Raw genomic sequence first — 5,964 nt, forward strand, 5'->3', positions numbered from 1 at the left:
GTCAGGCGCCCCTCTCTTCTCGGTGGCTCATTTGATTGTCACCTACCTTGCACAAAACCTCCCAGCCCCGAGCACTGTCTGGTGGGATGACAGGCAGTCAGAGTACTGAACGCTGTGCAGGAATAACTGAATTAGAAAAAAGCTGCTGGCACTGTAATAAAGCGTTTAATGGACAGACAGCCTCTCTTGCCTTCCTTGGGGTAACACTAAATCCCTTTTTATTGTGGTTTGCACAGATGTTAGTGAGTTATCCATTTCTCTAATCATACTAGAAGTTGGCACATCCATCTTAAGTAAGAAGACCAGCCCACTTGCTTTTACAGAGTCCTTTTTCTAATAAACTTGTGTCAGTTTCAGGTCAGTTTTACCAATACAAATAAAATTCAAACAAATAAAAAGTATATTGTCTCATGATGAGATTTATGTAATTATGTCCCTTAGGTCACTTTAAATTTACACAGGGAGTTACACCCCGCATAACCCTTATTGCAGCCTGGATTTTCCTGCGACTCAAGAACACACACGTACAAACACACAGCCACAGAGTTTACAATATTGGATCCCTCAGGTCACGGCAAAGCCTGTGGTGCAGAACAGCCCCTGTTTATGTCCAAAGGGTGAGCTGGCCTGTGGGTGAGTCACAGATTTTTTTTTTTTTTTTAAACGACTTCTTTCACATAAAATCTGCTCTCTGTCCGAGGCCAAGGCTGCAGGCCTGTCATGGCTTAAGGACCACCCAAAGATCTTTTTGCAAAAGAAAATTTTGCAAAACAGGGTCACGGAAAAAAAAAATGTGTTTGTTAAAAAGAGAAGGGAGTCAAAAAAACCTTCCCACCAAGGTGCTCCCAACTGCAACTTCTGTGGAACTGGGAAAGGTCACCTGAAGTTCAGGCCAGGATAAATAATTGCTGTGGTGAGGGGTTCCTTTTTCCCTTTCCATGGAGTTGATGGGTTCACAGCGGTAGCTGAATCTTGATAGATTGGCAGATGCTGAAAGGCAGCACTAGGCGGTGACCGGGGCAGGGTTGCACTTCGGTTCCCAGGGCAAAGGGTGGGCAGCTGAGGTCCTGGGCTGGGTGGATCAGAGGCCAGGTGACAAGGCCACCTCTGTCCTTGCACAGAGCAGGAGCAGACCCTGGCCCTGGCATCATCCGGGAACGGACGCGACAGGGTGAGATCTCTTGCATGACCGAGGCCCAGGGCTGCCGCTCGCCTTTGTGTGCACAGAATTACTGCTCTCTGGGGCCTCCCCCTGCAAGTGAGCAGGGCTGTCTCTGTTGTGCTTCCTGGTCCAGCCGTCCACTTCATAAATCAAAGACGATGGGTGGTGCTTTAACCGTTTGGTGTCCTGTTTCGAGGAGGAAAACTACTATGGCTGCTGTAAGCAGGGAAGCCGAGGAGGATTAAAGAGAGTCTCTGGGCTCCCTCATTCACCCACTGGTTATGCTGCAGAAACTGAGGTCCTAAGAGGAGGCATGGCTTGCTGAGGGCCCATCTAACAAGGCATGAAGAGCTTAGACTGGTCTGGGGCCCTGACTCCAAGTCTTTCTTCATTCACTGGCTCATTCATCATTTCATTGGGCAACCATTTACAGAGGGCCTACCATGTGTCGGGGGCTTCCCAGGTGGTGGCTCAGCAGTAAAGAACTGCCTTTCAATGCAGGAGGCACAGATTTGATCCCCTGGGTTGGGAAGATCCCCTGGAGAAGAAAATGGAAACTCACTCCAGTATTATTGCCTGGGAAATCCTATGGGCAAAGGAGCCTGGTGGGCTACAGTCTAAAGGGTCACAGAGTCAGACGAAACTGACTAGGCTCTAGCACTTCACTTTGACAAAGAAATGTTAGTGATCATTCCTTTGGTTATGATGAATAACTGACGATTAAGTATGAAATCCTGCATACCTGACATCTTCATCTTTTTGGCAGCTATCATCCCTTTTCAGGGGCCTGGCAGTGAATTGAGATCTTCCAGGAGATGATGGTTTAGGTGGACAGGTAATCCAACCCCCTACCCGCTACGGACCTCAGGGGGTCCTTGAGGTCACAGCATCTCTCAGGAGCAGTGGAATCTATGTCAGGGCTGGCATTCCCTGCCCCCTACAGACCTCAGGGGTTAACCGCAGCTCTTGGGAGCAGTGGGGTCCATGCCAGGGCTGGGCAGGCAGGTCAGGCTAGGTGGTGGGGCCTTTGCCCGCTCTCTGATGGTGAAAACCTCACAAACCACAGTCTGCATCTGGAGACACAGAAGTGGCCTTTGCAACACATCAGCTTCTGACTAATAGTTGAGGCTGGGCCGGTCCCCAAAATGCCTGTCTTGAATGGGACTCACTTTGAGTTAAAGGCTTTGTCTCTGTTGGGGGACATTTTCAGCTCTCTGTGTTCTTTTTGCCACCACCTCTCACCCAACTCCAGCCCCAAGCCTGGAGAAGTTGCGTGTGTGTGAAAGGCCTGTGTGTGTCTCACCTGCACCAGTCACCTACTCCAACAGGTCTTCAGTGGCAGGTGGGAGAGGCAGAGTCCAAACGACAAGACCAGCAAATCAACATCCACCAGGGCTGCAGGACACAAGTCGTCCCCTGCAACAGCTCCAGCCAGTCAGTCTAGAAAGAGAGGAAGGGCTTGTGCAATTGGCCTGAAAGGATGTCCCTTCCTTTCCCACCGATGGGGAGTGTGAGGAGCTCTGACAACTACCAGGGCCCCAGTGGTCAGACGAAGGAAGGGCTGTGGATTGGAGCTTCTATGGACAATACTGTGATGTCAATCATCTAGGAAACTTTGAGCAAACTCTGGGAGATAGTGAGGAACAGGAAAGACTGTGCACTGCCGTCTATGGGGTCGTGAAGAATTATATATGACTGAGCGACTGAACAACATCAATGAACCCAGCACCTTACTGGTTCTGCCTTCCCTCCCCCATCTCCCACCTGTCCCCTTCATTGTCCTCTGGGCCACTGGCTCCCCACCAGCAGGGTGCTGGAGTCAAGGGGCTAGACTCTGGAGCCAGACTGCACACATAGACTCCCAGATCAGCCCTCCTCACTGTGTGGACCACTTCAGATGGACTCCTACCCTCTATGTGTCTCAGCTTCCTCGTCATAGTATGGAGATGATAAGAACGCACTCACATCCCAAGGCTCTTGTGTGCATGACATGAGTGAAGGATCATAAAATACTTCGGAGGATGCCTGTTCAGCTCTTCCTGACACACAACAAATGGTGCTCAGTAATTCCTCTAGGCTGCAATCTTTTCTCCAGTCCCTAGGTCCAAACTCATCTTTTTTCTTTTTGGCCACATCATGTGGCTTATGGGATCTTAGTTCTGGAATCAGGGGTTGAGCCCAGACCATCGACAATGGGAGCACGGAGTTCTAACCATTGGACTTCCAGGGGATCCCCCAAACTCATCTTTTACAGCCTTGTGCCAGGAGTTCTACTCCCCTTGCCCCACTGCAGCCGTCATGCCTCCCTCCATGGAGGCATTACCCTCAGTAAACCCAAGCTTCGAAAACTGGCATTCAAGGCTTTCATGATTGGACTCCCTCTTATCTTTCCAGGCTTAATGTTCCAACCCTACCTCCAGCTCTGCTTTGGTCAATCTGGTTCCATCCATCCGTCTACCCACCCACCACCCATCCACCCATCCATCTACTCATCCATTCATTTGTTTAAACACACACATCCATATTCTTCTAAGCTGACCCCCAAATAGGCCTAAGAAAGCATTCACCCACACAGAAGCTTGCCTATATGGCCCCACTGGCTTGCCTCTCGGAGAAATAAAATATAGATTGGTAGATAGATATAGACAGATAAATAGATAGATAGATAGGTATTAGTTGATTATGAGGCATTGACTCTCATGATTATGGAGGCTGAGAAGTCCTAGGATCTCTGGTCTGAAAACTGGAGACCCAAGAACACTAATGGTATGATTCAGTCTGAGTCTGAAGGCCTGGGAACCAGGGGAGCCAATGGCATAAATCCCAGTCTGAAGGCAGGAGTCTGAAGGGCTGGGAATGAGATGTCCCAGCCCAAGTGGTGAGGTAACAAAAAAGAGGAAATGGCTCCTTTCTCTACCTTTTTTTTTTTCCAAGCCCTCAGTGGATTGGGTGATGCTCACCCACACTGAGAAGGGCAGTCTACTTTACTGTCCACCAGTTTAAATGCTAATCTCTCATCCAGAAACACTCTCACAGACAAATCCAGAAATGTTTTATTCTGGGCACCCTATGGCCGGTCATGTTGACATATAAATTAACCACCACACCTCTCCTCCTGGGGAGTCTACCTTCCTTACGCTCCGTGGCTTATATACTCAGATGTGTGTTTCAGTCTCAGCTACTAAGTTTATTAGGAACCTCAGTTTCTCATGGAGATCACGAAACAGGCCTCCCCCACTGACTGCTGTGTGATTCACTGGGGGCATGTAAACGACACCGTAGGGCTGGCACATTGTAGGTACTCAAAGGAAAGGGAATTGTTTCTTTATTTCCCAAGATTTTCAGGTCTTGGGGTCATTCTGAATGCCAACGGCATTTACTTTGACATTCCTGACTATAGCATCTCTACTTGTTGCCTGGCTCCTTTGGGTTATTCTTACCTGAACTAACATGCATAGAGTACTTAGTAGGTGTTCAGTTAGCATTTGGTTGAGGGGTAGCAAAGAGATTTTATAGCTAGAGATGACTCTGACTAACTGTAAGTGGCAGCTTGGAGGACGGGGTTGACAAAGACCCTGAGGCTCTCTCTGGTCTTGGTGGTCCACAGATTCCACGATGGGAAAGTGATGTGTGTCGTGGAGTGGGAAAGGGAAGAGAGGCGAGAGTACCATCTTTCTACAACCAGGAAAGTACAGGAAAGTTTGAGAAAAGCCATCATCCACGTATCCATTCAAGTGTTTGAGAACAATTTTGGTGGGCCCAGAAATACCTTTTTCCTCTTTATTTGCAAAACTAACATAAACGATCATTTCCACTGACAGTCAGATAATAGGTGAATTTAAACTGTCCATTCATTTCTGGAAAAGTCTTGAATGAATACTATACTTGAAGTCTTAACATTTTATCTAATTATAATTAGATCTTCCACAGTGTTATTTACTTTTCCTAATCATTACTGAGTACCTTCTGTGTGCTAGGGGCTGGGGAGTCATCTTCAATGAGTTCACAGGCCCTTGGGGGATGGAATCAGGTAAGGACACAATGATGCTGAAAGTCACCTATTTGGCTTCACTACCTAATTAAGTTTGAGCTCAGCCACCAATATGTTCCTTTTCCACTGAACTTTAAAGTACTCTGCAGACACATCAACATGTGAACATGACCTACAGATATCCAGAAATAAAAATCCACTTTGGTGTATGGCAGGAGTTGGCAAAGTATGGCCAGTGGGCCAAATCCAGACCCACCACCCGTGTTAAGAATAGTTTTATTGAAACCCAGCCGTGTCTGTTCTGTTACATTATTGTCTACAGCTCACACCCTACAAGGGCAGAGTTGAATCATAATAGAGATGGTGCAGCCTAAAATATTTACTATCTGGCCCTTTATAGAAAGAGTTTGCCAAAGTCTGGCTAAAGAACAAGATAGTATAATTCCGAAAATACATCTGTAGACCTGCAGAATTGGGCCCAAGGAGGTGGCCAAGGTGTACAAGGCTGAGGGGAGAGGGGGTCTAAATGTTGTCCACATATTAGGAGCTGCAGATGTGGCTCAAGGGCTCACCTCTTCCGGTACAAATGTTGCATTTTCCTGAAAGGAAATTGAGTAGAGAGTAAATTAGGAAGAGCAGGGGACTAAATAGAATATAATTCCAAGTATGCATGCTCCTTAATATGTGAATGGTTTGGGTTAAATATCCTGCAAAACATCACATCAGTGTCAGTGATCCAGGACCTAGGATCACCAACATAATTTTAAGATGTTTCCCTTGGTGAAGTGGATGTTTTTAAGTGTATGTGCAC

General features: G+C 47.4%; 1 long non-coding RNA gene across 1 annotated transcript; it reads right to left on the reverse strand.

The window, feature by feature from the left end:
• Positions 1–399: 399 nt before the first annotated feature.
• On the reverse strand, positions 400–4,064 carry LOC113876616. The gene is made up of 2 exons (XR_003506542.1): positions 2,466–4,064; positions 400–1,700 (listed from the first exon to the last, which is right to left on the reverse strand). It is a non-coding gene; the product is annotated as an uncharacterized LOC113876616 (long non-coding RNA).
• Between the last annotated feature and the right edge of the window lie 1,900 nt (positions 4,065–5,964).

Source organism: Bos indicus x Bos taurus, chromosome 18 (genome assembly GCF_003369695.1).
Source record: "Bos indicus x Bos taurus breed Angus x Brahman F1 hybrid chromosome 18, Bos_hybrid_MaternalHap_v2.0, whole genome shotgun sequence".
NCBI lineage: Eukaryota > Metazoa > Chordata > Mammalia > Artiodactyla > Bovidae > Bos > Bos indicus x Bos taurus.